A 17649-nucleotide genomic window follows, 5' to 3' on the forward strand; every position below is an offset into this window, starting at 1 on the left:
AGTGGCAACTGGTGCGGTAACCATGGCCTGAGGACCCGGTAGAACACGTGGAGCCTGAGTAGTCTATGGAGGTGCAACTCTCTTGAGTATGGGGTAATCCCTCACCATATGATGAGTGTCACCACACTTAAAACAAACTCTCGGAGGATGTGGTTGTTGTGGTTGGCTCGAGCCTGATCGGTTAGACTGACCGCTGAAAACACCCCTTGCCAGAGGTGCACTACATAATGGCGTTGCATAATGGGGAACCTTGGGCCTAGGAGTGGACGGAATACCACTGGAAGCTGGAAGTGCTGAATAAACTGGGCGGCTCACATAGCCCCAACCATGACGGGCTACAGCTGGGGCACGGTCACCACTGTATGTGCTAGAATCTTGAGGCCTCTTAGCCTCCCTCTCCTCTCTCTCCCAGGCCCACATACCCTCCAATTTCCTAGCGATCTCTACTACCTGCTGGTATACGATGTCCATATCTAGCTCTCAGGCCATGCTAAATTTGATACCAGGGTTGAGCCCCTCGATAAATCAACGGACTAGCTCTCTAACAGTAGCAACCAAGGCTGGTGCATGCCTGGACAAGTCACTAAACTGGACTGCATACTCCGATACAGCCAAAGAACCCTGGCGCAACTGCTCAAACTCTACGCGCTATATCTCTGAGACTTTAGGGAACAAACTCCCTCAAGAACATATCTGAGAATTGAGAGCAAGTGAGCGAAGCTGCCTCGACCGGACTACCCAACTCATACACTCGCCACCACTGATAAGTCGCTCCCTTAAGCTGGAACGTAGTGAAAGCAACCCCACTAGAATCCACAATACACATAGTATGAAGGATACGGTGGCACTCCTCAAGAAAACCTTGGGCATCCTCTAAATCAAAACTACTGAAAGTAGGAGGGTGGTAATTCTTGTACCTCTCAAGCCTGAGTTGCTCCCCCCTCAGAAGTTGCTGCCCTAAGCTCGGGCTGAATTGGGGCGATAGGCTGTACAGGTATGACCTCTGGGACCTGGTCAACCTGGACCCGCTGCTCTAGGGTACAGGTGGCGAGAGTATGTGCTCCTCCCCAGCCTGGGATGTGGCAGGAGCAAGTGCAATCAATCGTGCATGAGCCAGAGTACCAAACATGCTCAGAAACTGGGTGAGGGTCTCCTGAAGTGTCGGGGCAGTAACAGGCGTCTCAGGTGCCTGCTCTCCAACTGGAGCTACCGGTGGCTCCTCTATAGCAGCTTGTGTAGGTTCTCTGGCTGCACCACATGGACGTCCTCAGCCTCTACCCCGGTATCGGCCTCTCGTGGCTCTAGTAGGGGCCGCGGGTGTCTAGTCATCCGATTCATCTGTACATTTCCTCACCATCTGTGAGAGAATAGGAAGAAAGAAATTTAGAATCTACTAAACCTGATTGTGACTCGTAACACCTATGAACCTAGAGCTCTGATACCAACTTGTCACGACCCTAATTTCCCTCCGTCGGATATCATGTTGGCACATAGTCTCTAAGTATAGGTAAGCCTAACAACAAGCAAAATAATTGAAATAATAATAAATATAAGTCTCAACTCAACAGTTGTATAAAACAAACGTTCACTCATCATATACAAATCCCGAGACCCGGCGAAATACAAGGCACAACCTCTAAGTAGAAATACTGGATAATCCTATAAATCATGCCTATATATAAAAGATAATGGATAAAGAGATCTAGAGAGAGGGGGACTCCGAGGCTTGCAGACGCCATCAAGTATACCTTGAAGTCTCCGCAGTAGAATCCCAGCTAATGCCTCGGCTGGTAATTTGTACCTGAATCTGTATAAAAGGATGTGCAGAAGAGTAGCATGAGTACACCACAACGGTACCCATTAAGTGCCAAGCCTAACCTTGGTAGAGTAGTGACGAGGTCTGGTCAGGGTCCTATTGTAAATAAATAAAAGACTGAACAAATGTAGGCAGTGTAATAATGACAATAATAAAGTTGAAACAATGAATAGAATAACAAGGATAGCTACACAGAACTAAGAAAATAGTACAACATGAAGAAAGACAATTAATAATATGCTAAGGAAACAACAATCAAAGATAAGTCGAAAATAATAGGGAAAGGTCAACAAGAGTCACTACCGAGGTACCGCCTCGTGGTCTCAAGCCACAGAAATAAATCACAATCTTTTCTTATATAACCGCGGGAGCCTTTATATTTAGTTTTAAAAATATTTTTCTTTTCGGAAATAGCATCCAGCATTTTAGTCCACCTTATCACACCGCATGGTTTCTAGTAGTTTCCCTACTAGCCATGCGTATCAAGCAAACCTTATCTCACTGCATGCATTTCAAGACCTAGATCTTATACCACCGCATGCGTATCAATATCACAACGTATCACAAATCGCACCTCAAGTGCCCAATATCACAACTTGCTAGAGAAACCAAACAATAACAGAATTGCACAATAATGAGCCCACGACTCAACCACAATGTGCACAATATCTCAACAATAACAACCGGCAGAATAACTCACTGGAATGATATTTAACAACTTAACACTTTGCCTCAATAGGAATCACGTCCTTCGCAACTCAATATCAATTTCAACAAGATATTCCAAGAAATAGGAATTCCAAGTAAAGAATTCAACAGTTAATTAATGAGTACATAATAAGGAAACAAGAATTTCAACTAAACATGTAGAGCAATTAGAAAGTAAGAGATAAGACAAGTAGACATGTGAAATTCGACTAAAATGATGGCTATAACACGTTAAGGTAACTCAATTAAGGCATGAAAGGAATCTACATAGCTAAAACAGGTAAATTCCACATTTAACCCATGTACACACTCGTCACCTTGCGTACACTGCTCTTACACATCACAATTATCACAAGAAACACCAATACTAAAGGGAAACTGCCCCACACAAAGTTAGGATAGTCACTTGCCTCAAATCATGTCGAACCAATCCACTAGAAGGCATTTTCCTCGTTTTTCAACTCTGAACGGCTCGAATCTAGCCAAAATAATTTTATACTATAAATATAACTATAGGAAACTAATTCAAACAATGAAATTATGATCTTTGCAAAGAATTGAAAAATCGACCGAAAAGGTCTACCTGGGCTCCATCTCAGAACCGACCAAAAATTATAAAATTCGAACACCCATTCGATATCGAGTCCAACCATACAAGAATTACTCAAATCCTACCTCAATTCGCCTTTCAAAACTCAAATATTTATCCAAAGGAGTTTCTACCATTTTCCCCCAATTTCTAACTACAAAGCACTAAATAAATGAAGAAATTATCAATAAATTCATGTAAATTAATCAAAAATGAGTTAGAGTTCTTACCCCAATGTTCACTCTTAAAATCCCCCAAATATTCGCCTCAAACCGAGCTATCTAAGTCTAAAATGTGAAATATGAAATAAACCCTCGATTTCAAACTTAAGTTCTGCTGCCCAGCCATTTACATATCGCATTCGCGGAAATCCATTCGCAATCGCATAAGATAACATCTGCCCAACTCTATTTTACTCATCGTATTCGCGTGAAACCAAACTCTAATGCGATAAACAATTTGTCTCCACTTCGCAACCACATCCCAGGCCACGTGATCGTGTAGCACAAGCTACCTCAGCCCCCAACCTCAACATTCCTTCTACGCGAATGCGAACGCGACCTTCTTCACGCGTTTGTTATGCACTGCAAGGCAACCTTCAGCGAATGCAGACATCCTTTCGCGATCGCATAGAACAAAATTCCCCCGGTGCCAAATTACTCTTCACGATAACGTTATTCCACTCACAATCTCGTATAAGGAAACCAGAAGCACCAGATTCAGCAATTGTCCATGTTCCGAAATGTGCCGAACATGATCTAAATTACACCCGAGGCCCCTAACATACCAACAAGTCCTAAAACATCATACAAACATGTTCGAAGCATCAAATCGGATCAAATAAATCTAGAATCACGAATTATACATCGATTCAAGCCTAAAGAACTTATGAACTTTCAAATTCTAAAACTAATGCCGATTCATACCAAAACAACTCTGATTTACCTCAAATTCTGCACACAAGTAATAAATAACTTTATGGACCTATTCCATCTTCCAAAATCAGGATCTGACCCCGATATCAATAAAGTCAACTCCCAGTCAAACTTTTCAAAATCTTCCAACTTTCCAACTTTTGCCAATTCATGTCGAAACGACCTACGGACCTACAATGTTACATTCGGACACGCTCCTAAGACCAAAATCACCATAAGGAACTATCGGAACCATCAAAACTCTATTCCAGAGTCATCTTCACACAAGTCAAACTACGGTTAACTTTTATAACCTAAATCTCCAACTTATGGACTATGTGTCCCATTTCATTCTGAAACTCACCCGAAACCAAAACCAAACACCCCGGCAAGTCACAAAATCACAATATAACATAGAGGAAGCATAAATTAGGGGATCGAGGCTAAAATACTCAAAACAACCAGTCAAGTCATTACATATAATGACAGTCGTGTTTTACATATTTTGTTAGCATGAATATAAGTGTGAGGTATGTTATGAGATTTGTCTACTTAACATTTTACATGTTCATGTCTTTAATAGTGATTAAATCTTAGCTTATTTGAAATCATATATTTGCCTTGTTGATACTAGTTGTAGATGATACTCTTTATCATCATGCGATTGTTTTTGTTGTCATGAATGTTATGCTTATAAGGTTTATTGTTATAGGTTCTAGATAATATATTGACATTGGCACTGCTTTGCCTTTTGGTTAAACACGGTTGATCTAGGCTGTTTGTTAGCTTTAACTGAAATTGCCATTCGTTCTCGCCATATGATGTCTTGTTGTAGATATCATGCCTATAGTGTTCTACTTAATATCAAAAATCTTATTATCTTATCCTGGTGGATAGCTCTTGTTGTTCACTATTAGCATGACCATTTCTGAAGTTAAATCTAAGTCTAGAATGTTTAACCTAGGCCGCTTGACGTTAAGTGAAGTTTGATCATGAATTATCGTCTTCTGATTATGTGTTTGTTTGTCTTTAATGACTAACCTAAACTGAATTAATCACATGTAGCTCTAGTTCCTAATAATTTAGACCCACTAAGTGTAAAATCATTGTTTGTTATTGTTGTGTTCTTGTAACGACCCGACCGGTCATTTTGAGCTTTAGCATTCCGTTTGGTGGTTTGAGGTCTTAATTTGCTTCATATGATGTATTAAAACTTGCGTGAATGGTTGGTTTTGATTTACTAGAAGTTCGGGAATGATTCAGAAGGGTAATTCTTTATTTGGAAGCTTTAAGTTGAAGAGTTGACCAAGATTTAACTTTTGTGTAAATGGTCTAAGATTCATGTTTTGATTATTCCAACAGGTTTCTAGGATAATTCCAATAAGTTCGTATGGACTTAGCCGTATGTACGGATTTGGATTTGGTGGTTTCTAGGTGTATTTGGCTCTTATGGGCGAACGTTGGCAATTGAAGGTTTAGAAATTTCTTAAGTTTGACCGAGAGTTGACTTTGTGGCTATCGGGTTCGGATTGTTATTTCGGAAGTTGGATAGGTTTGATACGTCATTTAGAACTTGTGTGCAAAGTTTGATCTCACTCTGGGTTGGTTTGACGGAAATCAGACGCTTGGTAGTGATTTTAGAACTTTTTGAGCTTTATTGTAATTTTAATGTATTTTGGCATTCGATTCATGGTTTTATATATATTGATGATCCGAGCATTTCCTATGAGTTTTATATACTTGTGTGGACAGCTGGGGTGGGGCCCAAGGGATTCGGGTGAGCTTCGGACGTGTTTCAGATGGTTTTGTTGAGTCTTGGAATTCTAGTGCTGCAGACCTCGCTTTTGCGAGAGTCTGCACGCATTTGCGAACCTTCACATTTGTGAGATGGGAATTGCAATTGAGAGGGCTGGGTATTCTATCCATGTTCACATTTGCGATGAGGGCTCCGCATTTGCGAAGCTCAAGGTTTATTTGCGACATTGGTTGGGTTGTGGACAGTTCGCATTTGCAAGCTCATTGTCACAAATGCAACATCTATGGCTTAACATATAGCTGGAATTTCGGGATAATCTCATTTTATCACATTTTTTAGTTCTAGACTCGGTGGAAGGTAATTTTGGAGGGGATTTTCACACATAATTATAGGGCAAGTGATTTTGATTCTATTTTGATAATATAACTTGATTTTTTATGAATTTTAAGATCAAAATCATGAAATTTGAAGTAAACTTTTGGAGATTTTTAACTATGTGTTGAAAAATAAAAATTTGAGATTTGAGGGTCGAATTGGAATCGGTTTTGAAAATTAATCATATATTTAGCCTCGTGGAATTATGGTTAGTTAAGATCTACCCTTCGACTCGGTTTTGACCGGGCGGGCCTAGGTTAACTTATGTTGACTTTTGGAAATTGGGTATAGATTGCAACTTTAATAATTGAAATTAATTTTTTTTGCATTGTTTGATGTTATCGAGTCATTTTTGGATAGATTTGAGTCAGGCGGAGGTGATGTTTAAGGGAAAGGATTTTTTTAGTATTGATTTTGCTTTTTTGAGGTAAGTGTCTTGCCTAACTTTGGTTGAGGGAACTTTACCTACTATTTGATATTGTTTGCTACATGCGGAGGTAATGTATATATGAGGTGACGAGCGTATATACATGTGTCATGGGTATTCATTCTTGGAGTAGATTCTAGCTTACTATATGCCTTATTTGGTTGTGTGTTTTACTTGATTTCATGTGTTATTAAATTGATCAACTTCATGAGTACTATAAACCATGCTAATGGTACCATATGTTGAATATGGTGAGAAAATTATGAGACTTATGCTATATTTTCCTCAGGGATAGATACATGTAGGTTATGAACACGCATCCAGACTTGTTCTTGTAATGTGCCTTTATTGGGACGGGTACACTCTGTGAAACATATGTGATCATTTGTATGACTACTTGAACTTGGTTGCTATACTTGATTTAACAATAGTCATGCTTTATCTGCACTTCTGTTGTTATCATGTCCTTGTATGCTTTATTGATGAGTTATGAGAATGTGTCTCTTGATGATGAATTGTTATCTTGTATTGTTGTGATAATTGTCACATGTGGACATGTTGTGCATATTGATTCTAGATGTGCATGCGGTGACATAAGGGAGGCATTTCATTTGTGATGCGCATGCGGCGAGATAAGGGTGGCAAGATACGCATGAGGCGACATAAGGGAGGTGTTGATTGATATGCATGAAGCGAGATAAGGGTGGCTTATGGGCGTGTAACAATATAAGAGAAATATTTCATTGTGATGTGCACGCGGAGAAATAAGGATGGCATTGTGGTAATGTTATGTGATAGCCCGGGGGCAATTTGTATTGATTAGGTGTGTGTGGTGGAAAAAGAGTGACTTTTTGTTATGCTTATGACTTCTTATTTTTTTGGGTGTGTTTCCCGCGTTTTTACAAGATTTGATGCGTTGTTGCTAACATGCCAATCAATGCCTATGTGATTACTTGATGATCTGGTTGGCGAGACGGATTTACCTTCGTGGAGTTGATATCTCATATTTTGTTGAGTTGTTGGTAGCATATTGTATTGATGAGATGAGGAAGTTGTCATCATGCAATAATATATGTAATTCTTGATAAATTTTCTTGAACATATTATTTGGCATTGATACAAAATCAGATTATATTGTAGAATGAGGTCTTTACCATGCAAGTGTGACTTATGTTGTGGCACGAGGTCTTTATCATGTGAGGATGATTGATAATGTGGGCACCAGGTGCCATGTGTGTGCAATTCAATTTGATGACTTGTTGTTGAAACTGAGCCTTTACTTGTATTGAATTGTTATCACTTGTAATGATGAGATTTTAGTTATTGTTTTTTGCTATACATCTTGTTGCCAGTCTTTGATATATTGTACAGGTTATTTGACTAGTGAGTATCTTTGACTTAAAAACCTCGTCACTACTTCTCTGAGGTTAGTCAAGATATTTACCGAGTACATGGGGTCAGTTGTACTCATACTACACTTTTACACCTTGCGTGCAAATTTTGGGAGTTGAGTAGCTGCGAAGGATGAGCTTGCATTGGAGATATACTAGCATACCGGATTCATGCTACCCTTTTTGTTCATGGTATCTCAGGGTTTCATTTATGTTTATGTAATTTCCAAACAGGTATTGTATGTATTCAGTTCATCGGCTTTGTAAATTTAAATCATAGTGGTTCACGACTTGTACTACCAGTCCTTGGGGTAGTTGTATCAAATTCTTTTACAGTCTTATTTATAATATTGATGATTTCTCACTGTAGTAGTAACTTATACAGTTTGGCTTACCTAGAGGGTGGGTTAGGTTCAATCACGACAAGGGTGGGATTTTGGATCGTGACAAGTTGGTATCAGAACTCTAGGTTAATAGGTTCTACGAGTCATAAGCAAGTGTCTAGTAGAGTCTTGCAGATCGGTATGATGATGTCCATACTAATCTTCGAGAGGCTATAGGGCATCTAGGAAACTTCACATATTTCTTCCCTTATTGTGCGACTTGTTTCAGCTTGAAGCATATACCTTTGATTTCCTTCTGTTCACTCGTGTGTGATATTGTGCACTCGGTATCAGTTATGCGCTGATGGCTTATAATGTTGCAGATGTAATATGGGGGATATGGATGCTTTATTATCTCTTGATGTGTTGTCCAGACTGAGGATGCAGATTTATTGGTAGATCTTTTAGTTGTTCATGGGTGGGATGAAGCGAATTCTTATGTCTGGTTGATGAGTACTGACTCAGGAGGATTAATGGGAAGATGTTGATTTGAGGCTAGCAGGTGAGTTATCTCCTGCGAGAATATTTGAGGTTGAGTGTTTCGTATGAGGCTTCTATTCAGTGGAATGCATATATTATCATTTCAGGCCACTTGAGGAAGTTGGTTTGATGGTCACAAGGATGAGTATGCACTCGGTAGATTATTGGGGGTGTTTTATGACTGGTGTTACGTGGATTTAGGCAGTAATCAGATGATTAATGGTCTGAGAATGGGGAAGCTACTAAGGAAGGGTGCTATGGGTTACAGACGATGTGTTCTATTGCTTTGAGCCAATTAGGGGAGTTTTCCATTGACAATCGGATTGCATGGTCATGCGTCATATTAGTTCTTGGACTAGGATGTGCTTGCAGATTGGCTATAATTTGAGAAAGGTTTCATCGAAGATGATTTAAAGAAATGTGAATGACTTTTGAGAAGGTTCCAATGGGTTCAGGACTCATATACGATATTTAAGGATTTTTAGATTTGCGTATGGTTATGAAAGGGGGCATATTTTGGATGGTGCCAAAACTTGAAGTACTTTATATCATTAGTGATTCTATATTGCGGTATTAGAAGGTGAGAGAAATAGTTTCAGATTCATTAAAAGGTCTTTTAGTGCAGGCATTTTCATGTTGAGGTACTCTGGCTCTTAGCAGTCTACATGACTTGGTTGATTTAGAAGGATTTAGTTATAATGATTTGGTTATGTGCAAATGGGTTTCGAAGAGTTCTCGATGGTGTCAACCATGGCTTGAGACGGATGTCCTCTATAGGTATAAGGAGTATGTTGCGTGTTGTGATTTTTCTCCTGGATAGGGTTAAGTGGAAGGTTTCTGGTTGATGGAGTGTGTATCCTGCTTGTGACTCAGAGTTGATAATGGGAATTCTTGTATTTTTATATGATGGCATGATAGATGCGGTGCGACGTGTGGGATTGAGGTTTGCATATACAAGGTTGTGGTTCCATTTCGAATGGAAGGTCATGAGTTTTAGACAACATGGACAATTTTAGAAATTTAGAAGAATACTGGCACTATCTGGTATCGCTTGAGAAGGGAGTGTATTTTTGAGGGCACGTTGTGTTTTGACTTGTGGATGCCTGACTACTATTCCGGTAATCACCTAGATGTTGACTGCTGAGGAATCAGGTTTTGCTATGTGGCACAGAAGATTCAAGTGAGTATTTTATGTGAGATGATTATATATGAGTGATGTGTCAATTATTGAGTGGTGGAGTTGGTATCGGATATGGAGATACTTGGATTCTTGAGGTTTAGAGATTGGAGGAACTTAGAGTCAGACTATTCCTTGGTTATGGGCTATGAAGATATGTTAAGAGTTAGACATCTGATGGAATATGATGGAAAGGTTACTATGGACTTTTGAAAGGTTATTTACCTATTGTGGGTGATCAAAGTTGATTTGGGGACCCATTGGTAGGCCTAATGAGGATGTGTATTTATATCAGATCGGGTTTGCTTACTCTTACGGAGCATTTACTGTGGGTATGTCATCTGGCGGAATGAATATTATATGTGCCCTAGTTTGTTTCGTATGTTACTCTCTTATGTTATGACGCATTGTGAGACTACTTGACAATTCACACGCCTGATGTGATTCTGTTTAGGCCTTATGGCGAGATTCAAGCAAGATGACTCTTAAGGTGTTGAATTTCTTATTGCGCCTTGGTTATGGATTTCCTATTTGAGGTATATTGTGCTATCTATTTTCCTATGGTTATGGTCATGCATTTCGCATGTTTGCTTTTGGTACGCATGTGGTTGTTGGTTGTGAGCACTATGGCTCTATGGGTATTTCATGTGGATCAGTAAGTTTAAATCAGGTCACGCACCACCGCGGAGTTATGTTGGGATATAACCTTTATGCTTGCTTCGTGTGTTCTGATTCTCCCTTTTGAGGTGGATTCATATTGTTGTGCTTTGTTGTGGTATTTGTTAAATTTGTTGGGTGGTTCTCTTATTTGGATCTCCTTCTATCTTAACTTATATTCGAGTTGTTTCTTGTTAGGTACGGATTGAATTAAATGTGACTAGGTGGTATTTGATGTGTCTTGATGGTCGAATAGCTTGTATTGGATGAGATGAGATCATTGGACTAGGAATTTGTACAATCGGACTTGGATAAGGTATGTTTGGATAAGAATGTCATTAATCGGCTTAGAGTTTGGCAATGGTTCTTGCCTCGAATGGTTCTTGTCGAGCGAGAGAACTCCATGACTTATTGATTGGGTGAGTGGTTACTAGTTTCTACATGTTCCTTGTATCATTACCAATGTTGGAAAGGATTGAAATAAGGTTTTATATGATATGAAGTTTGTTACGGGTACCGGGTTTGATAATAGGCAGCTATTAGGGCCAGAGATATTGCTATGGGCATATGAGTGATGGGTTACATTGTGTGGTTATATCTTGTGAAAATATTTGTTTTTTTTTTCAACTAGCTGAGATCGATGCAGTATGTATATGCAAGAATTGGATCTTAGAAGGAGTCTTGGATGCTAAAACATTAGTTCTTAGCTTATCGGTTAAGGTTGAAGGAAGAATCTCTAGTCGAGCTTTTGTGGATGGGGTTTTATGGATTTAGGTGACGTGGGATCACACATGGGTATGTGTATGGTTGGTTTATACAATGATTTGACGGCTTTGAAATGAGTTTTGGCACGTTCGAGGACGAACGTATGTTTAAGCAGGGAGAATGTAAAGACTCGACCAGTCGTTTTGAGATTTAGCATTCCGTTCAGTGGTTTGATGTCTTGAGTAGCTTCATATGATGTATTACGACTTGCGTGAATGGTTGGTTTTGATTTACATAAAGCTCGGGAATGATTCGGAATGGAAATTCTCTATTTGAAAGCTTTAAGCTGAAGAGTTGACCAAGATTTGACTTTTGTGTAAAACGTCTCGTATTCTTGTTTTGATAATTCCAATAGGCTCATATGGTGATTTTGGAGTTAGGCGTATGTCCGAGTTTGGATTTGGAGGTTCCTAGGTTGATTTGGCTCTTTTGGGAAGAAAGTTGGCAATTTGAAGTTTAGAAATTTTCTAAGTTTGATCGAGAGTTGATTGTGTGGCTATCGGGTTCGGATTATTATTTCGAAAGTTGGAATAGGTTTGCTACGTCAATTGGAACTTGTGTGCAAATTTTGGTCTCATTCCAAGTTGGTTTGACGGGAATCGGATGCTTGGTTGTGATTTTAGAAGTTCTTGAGCATCATTGGGATTTTGATGCATTTTTGTGTTTGATTCATGGTTTTATATGTTATTATGATGATTCGAGTGCGAAGCGAGTTCGTATGAGGTTTATATACTTGTGTGGACCGTTGGTGTGGGGAGCGAGGGCTCGAATGAGTTTCAGATGGTTTTGTTGAGTCTTGGAATTTGGGTGCTGCAGACCTCGCATTTGCGAGAGTCTACACGCATTTACGAACCTCCGTATTTGCGACATGGGAATCATAATTGCAAGGGATGGGTATTCTGGCCATGTTCGCATTTGCGATGAGGGTTCCGCATTTTTGAGATTTGCATTTGCGAAGCTTGAGGCTTACTTGCGACATTGGCTGGGTTGTGGATCATTCGCATTTGCGAGCTTATTGTTGCATTTGCGACTGTAGCTGAGGCAGCCTTGCTTCGCATTTGCGATCCTGAGGTCTCTTTTGCACACTTGCAATCCTTTGGTCGCAAATGCGACATCTACGGCTTAACATATAGCTGGAATTTCGGGATAGTCTCATTTTATCACATTTGTTAGCCCTAGACTCGGTGGGAGGTGATTTTTGGAGGGAATTTTCACACATAATTATTGGGTAAGTGATTTGACTCAATTTTGATATTATAACTTGATTTCTTATGGATTTTAAGATAAAAATCATTAAATTTGAAGGAAATATTTGGGATATTTTACTATGTGTTGAAAAATAAATATTTGAGATTTGAGGGTCGAATTGGACTCGATTTTAAAAACTAATCATATATTTTGACTCGTACAGTTATGGGTAGTCGAGATCTACCCTACGACTAGGGTTTTGACTGGGTAGGCCCGGGGTTGACTTTTGAAAATTGGGTAAAGATTACAATTTTATTAATTTAAGTTGATTTTGTTTGCATTATTTGATGTTATCGAGTTGTTTCTGGCTAGATTTGAGCCGCGCGGAGGTTATTTCTAAGGGAAAAGCTATTTTTGAGTATTGATTTTGCTTGTTTGAGGTAAGTCCTTGCCTAGCTTTGGTTGAGGGAATGTTTCTTACTATTTAATATTATTTGCTACATGTGAGGGTGATGTATATATGAGGTGACGCGCGTATATACATGTGACATGGGTATTCATACTCGAGGTAGATTCTAGCTTACTATATGTCTTATTTGGATGTGTATTTTACTTGATTCCATGTATTATTAAATTACCCGACCTCCTGAGTGTACTATAAACTATGCTAGAGAAAGGTTAAAGCTATTGGTAGCATATGTTGAACATGGTAAGAAAATCTTGAGACTTATACTATATTTGCCTCGGGGATAGATACACAGGCTATGAACACACATCCGGACTTGTTCTTGTAATGTACCTTGATTGGTACGTGTACACTCTATGAAAGATATGTGATCCTTTGTATGACTACTTGAACTTGATTGTTATACTTGATTTAACCATAGTCATGCTTTATCTGTACTTTTGTGTTATCATGTCCTTGTGTGCTTTATTAATCAGTTATGAGAATGTGTCTCTTGAAGATTAATTTTTATCTTGTATTGTTGTGATAATTGAGGCAAATGTGGACATATTGTGCGGATTGATTGTAGATGTGCTTGCGGCGACATAAGGGAGGTATTTCATTTGTGATAAGCATGCGGCGAGATAAGGGTGGCTAGATGCTCATGCGGAGACATAAGGAGGTGTTTATGGATGCGCATGCGGCGAGATAAGGGTGGCTTATGCGCATGTAGCAATATAAGGGAAATATTTCATTGTAATGCGCACGCGGCAAAATAAGTGTGGCATTGTGGGAATGTTATGTGATAGCTCGGGGGCGATTTATATTGATTATGTGTGTGTGGTGGAAAAAGAGTGAATTTTTGTTGTGCTTATGACTTCTTCTTTTTATGTGTCATGTATTTATTCATGACTTGATACGTTGTTGCTAACTTGTCAATCAATGCCTCTATGATTACTTGATGATTTGGTTGCCAAGACGAATTTACCTACGTGGAGTTGATATCTCATATTTTGTTGAGTTATTGGTAGCATATTGGATTAATGAGATGAGGAAGTTGTCATCATGCAGTAACATATTTGATTCTTGATAAGTTTTCTTGAATGTGTTAATTGGCAATTGATACGAAATCGGATTATATTGTGGCACGAGGTCTTTATCGTGAGGGTGTGGCTTATGTTGTGGCACAAGGTCTTTACTGTGCGAGGGTGATTGATAATGTAGGAACGAGGTGCCATGTGTGTGAGATTCTATTTAGTGACTTGTTGTTGAAACTAAGCCTTTACTTGTATTGAATTGCTATCACTTGTTCTGATGAGATTTTAGTTATTGTTTTCTGCTATACGTCTTGTTGCCAGTCTTTGATATATTACACATTTTATCTGACTAGTGAGTATCTTTGACTTAAGAACCTTGTCACTATTTCTCTGAGGTTAGTCAAGAGACTTACTGAGTACATGGAGTCGGTTGTACTCATACTACACTTCTGCACCTTGCGTGCAGATTTTGGGAGCTGAGTAGCTCGAAGGCGGAGCTTGCATTGGAGATATACCATCGTACCGAATTCATGCTGCCCTTCTTGTTCATGGTAGCTTAGGATTTCTTTTCTGTTCATGTAATTTCCAAACAGATGTTTGTATTTATTCATTTCACCAGCTTTGTAAATCTAAATCATAGTGGCTCATGACTTGCACTAACAGTCATTGGGATAGTTGCATCAAATTCTTTTGCAGTGTTATTTAAAATATTAATAATTTCTTATTGTAGTGTTAAGTTATATAGTTTGACTTACCTAGCGGGTTGGGTTAGGTGCCATCACGACAATGGTGGAATTTTGGGTCGTGACAGTTCTTGTCTAACCATAGTAAGGTACTAGGCCTTTGTAGAAACCAAGTATATGAATACATGTTTGAGTGATTATCTTAGATAGCTTTGAATGACATTCTAGGCTTGAAGTCATCTTTAACATAGTAATTATGCCTATAGGGGTATACTGTTAACTACTTTAATTTTTTATGGCTCTCATTTGACTATGCTTGTTTGAAACTGTGAAGTTATATGTATTATTACATGAAAATGACTATGAGTTGCCTTCTGAGCCTTGAAGTGTCTTTAAAAACTATTGACTCTTATGACCATGTGTGACGATATAGTTTTGCACCATGTGCTTTTAACAGTGATTTGCTTAATGAGGATACTTCAAATTTGAAGCATGTGTCCATGTCCTAATTGCTTATGTCATTTTACCTAAGTGATTGTATCAATTCCTAAATGGTTGTATGTTAACAAGTTTTGTGTTGTTCTAAAACTTTTTGTGGTTTCACTTGACTAAGTTCTTAAAACATGTCATGTTTACATGAGTTGAACCATAACATTGGACCTTCTGTGCAGTAAAAAAGCTTGTTTGTGGTTGCTGTTTGGTCTCCTTGGCCAATCTGTTTATTCAAAGTTCTAAATCAAGGTTTGTGTTTCAAATCTCCATGGAATAACAAGGTTCCGTGACTAAGGGCCTTTGTTATGGACCTAATCTCACTATCAAGGGACCTCTCCCTAGCACAAGCACTGCTCGGGGCCCTAGAGACCCTTGTGAACTCTAAAGTATCAGGGATTCATAGGGAGACCTTGTAAGTGAATGTGATTCACTCTACCCGATGGTTATTAACCTTGATTAATCTTTAGAGGGTTATCACAAAACATATTTGGCTTTGATTTGTTTACTTTAGATCATACTTATGTTCATTTTTATATTTCTGCTTTACTGTATATACGTAAGTGCCAATTAAATTTCTTTTCTTCTTTTTGCATGAGCACACTGGGCCTATGGAGTTAATTATGAACTCTGGCCCAAGTTCAATGAATTGGTCTGACTCTCCTCGTCACATTCCTTATTTGCTGAAGCATGCTACTAGTTGAATTTTAATTGGGCCTGAATAATTGTCAGCACATCACAGAGTCCAGTTCCCTTCCTTTACTTTATATCACTGTTGTTGTTATCCTATTTCAATATATGATGTATTGTGGAACTAACATTGATATTACGTATTTTCTTTTATCTTTGATTCGGTTGATTAGAAGAATAATCTTAAAGTAAACAAATCTCGTAGGGTAAAAGATAAAAATGGTTAAGATAATCTTTCACTTTATAAGGATAATAATTTTCAAAAAAAGCCAAATATATGTATCGTCTTCTTTATCAATTAAGTCCTTTCGTTCATTTGTTTTTCTAACGACTTTCCTGATTAAAAGTGTAACGATCCGGCCGGTCGTTTTGAGCGTATTAGCCCCGATCCTTATTCACTACATTCCTCATATCTATTTCTGCTTATGTGACTTGCTGAGAGGTCTTGTTTTGGTTTCGGAGTGTTTTGGGACACTTAGTCCCTAAAATGAAAGTTTAAGTCTTAAGATTTTGACTGTAGTCGGATTGGTGTGAAGATGACTCTAGAAGGTGTTCTGTCGGTTCCGTTAGCTCCGTTGGGTATTTTAGACTTAGGAGCGTGTCCGGACTATGAATTGGAGGTCTGTAGCAGATTTAGGCTTGAAATAGCGAAAGTCGAATTTTCGTAAGTTTGACCAGGGAGTTGACTTTTTGATATCAGGTCAGATTCTGATTCCGGAAGTTGGAGTAGGTCCGTAATGTTGAATATGACTTGTGTGCAAAATTTTAGGTCAATCAAGCGTGGTTTGGTATGATTCGACATCGTTTGTAGGATTCAGAAGTATAGAAGTTCTTTAGGCTTGAATCCGAGTGTAATCGGTATTTTGGTGTTGTTTTGAGTGATTCGAAGGTTCGACTAAGTTCGCATTGGGTTATATGACTTGTTGGCATGTTTGATTGAGGTCCCGGGGGCCTTGGGTAGATTTCGGGTGGTTAACGGACTTGATTTTTGAGTTGATGAAGCAGCTGAAGAGTTGCTGCCATTGGTGTAACTGCACCTACGGAGTGGGCACCGCAGGTGCGAGCACGCAGAAGCGTGGCATTAATTGCATATGCAGGCAAGGCCATGAAAGACATGGGTCGCAGGTGCAAAGAATATTCCTCACCTGCGGTAGCGCAGATGCGGATAAGTGGGCGCAGGTGCGGGAGCAACTGGGAGAGAGTGACTCCGCAGAAGCGAGGCCAGGGCTGTAGATGCGCGTTCGTAGGTGCGAAACCTGGAGCGCAGGTGGGAGCCTTGGAGGTGCAAGTGACTACCGCAGAAGCGGCATTTTCACCGCATATGCGGCGTCGCAAGTGCGACAATAGGTCCGTAGATGCGAAATGTCTGGGCAGAAGGTTTAAAACCAAGGGTTCGCGATTTTAGTTTTATTTCAACATTTTGGACTCGGACATAGGTGATTTTGGAGAAGATTTTCGAGGTGATTATTGAGGTAAGCTTCTTGTACTCGTTTTGGATCATAAAACTTGTTTCTCCACTAATTTCCCCACCTAATTAGTGAGATTTTGGAGTGAAATTTGGGGGTTTAGGGCTTGAGAATTGGAGAGAAGATTTTGGGGATTTGGATGACCATATTGTGTTAGATTTTGATAAATTTGGTATGGTTAGACTCGTGAGTGAATTGGATTTCGTGTTTTGT

The sequence above is a fragment of the Nicotiana tomentosiformis genome, chromosome 4, assembly GCF_000390325.3.
Source record: "Nicotiana tomentosiformis chromosome 4, ASM39032v3, whole genome shotgun sequence".
NCBI lineage: Eukaryota > Viridiplantae > Streptophyta > Magnoliopsida > Solanales > Solanaceae > Nicotiana > Nicotiana tomentosiformis.